Source organism: Babylonia areolata, chromosome 10, assembly GCF_041734735.1.
Source record: "Babylonia areolata isolate BAREFJ2019XMU chromosome 10, ASM4173473v1, whole genome shotgun sequence".
NCBI classification, from domain to species: domain Eukaryota; kingdom Metazoa; phylum Mollusca; class Gastropoda; order Neogastropoda; family Buccinidae; genus Babylonia; species Babylonia areolata.
In genome coordinates, this window is record NC_134885.1 from 4,397,465 (window position 1) to 4,399,019 (window position 1,555).

A 1,555-nucleotide genomic window follows, 5' to 3' on the forward strand; every position below is an offset into this window, starting at 1 on the left:
TGTATCCGCACATTGCATAGGTTCTTCGTCCCCCTTTCGACGCATATGCACAGTTTGTAGCTTGTCCGACTGTTTTCAATTCAACTCTTTTGTGACGGAACACATGTACTTTTGCTCTTTTTCCTTTTTTTTTCTTTTTTTCTTTTCTTTTTTCTTTTTAAGAAAGGTTTTGGACTGGGTTTTTTTTCTGGCAAATAATGGTCAACTGGTAAGAAGTCAAACATCTCCACATGGAAGTATTTCTCAGGCCGTCGTTGATTGTTTCAAATCTTCCAAACGTCTTGACCCTAAGAGCATCGATGCTTCCCAATGTACATTTTGTGGACTGAGGCTCAGGTGAAAAAGGGTTAAAGGGGCAACAGTCATTGTTCTTGTTTATGACTGAACAGTTGAACGTTCCTGAACCACTATCATTTATTTTTTTTAATCAAACGTTTGGACTTCGTGTCATTCCCGAGCACAGAAAATGTCTTTGTTTTGTGATATGAGCAACCGTTCGTGTTTATCTCCTCCTCCTCCTCCTCCTCCTCCTCCTCCTCCTTCTCCTTCTTCTTCTTCTTCTTTGTATAAATGTTTCATGTAGAACATTTTTGAAAGAATCATACGTTCATTGTTCAGTTGACCTCAGCACCCCGTTCTTGTCAGATTGGGAAATGTGTCCTGGCAACTGACAGTTCCAATGATGATAGTGAGGTACAGGACTGTACTGCTGAGCCCACTGTCAAACATTTCTACACTGGGGTCACTTCTGTATTGTGTGTTATTCACTGGATTGTATTGGATTGTACTGTAATGAGGTCAGAAGGTATTGATTGTATTTCATTGCATTGTATTGCATTGCATTGCATTGTGTTGGACCGCATTGTGTTCATATCCAAAGTCTCTCTCTCTCTCTCTCTCTCTCTCTCTCTCTGTGTGTGTGTGTGTGTGTGTGTGTGTGTGTGTGTGTGTGAAATTTGGCTCTTTCCCCGAGTACAGTTTATCACAGCACGTGCATTTCTGCCTCCACTTGAGTGAGTGAGTGTGTGTGTGTGGGGGGGGTGGGGGTGGAGGGGGGGGGGGTGGGGGGGTTGGTGGGTGCCTGTGTGTGTGTGTGTGTGTGTGTGTGTGTGTGTGTGTGTGTGTGTGACCGGGCATGTGTGTTCCTGTTGATATGGATAGATCTGTACATTCTACTGACTGTGCCAGCTGATGAGATTGTGCCATTGTATCATGGCATGAATATCTGCTGTCCATATGATTTTTAAGTTGTTGTTGTTGTTGTTTTTCCCTTTTCTTTTATTTCCATTTAGTCATTTAACGGAGATGGCTTGAAAAAGACGTATCGCCAAGAAACATTCCAAATCTTAATATTGCAGACATGTAAATGCACGTATTTGTACGGCTTAGTTCAAAAAGTTCTCTGAAACATTTCAAGTCCTTCTTAATGTGTGGAACATCGATTTATAAATTTTATGAAAACAGATACAGCCTGTGTTGACGTGTAAATGTTGTTTTGCTCGACGTATTTCAAACATATTATTTACAACAATTTTAGGATTAACTAACAGATCTT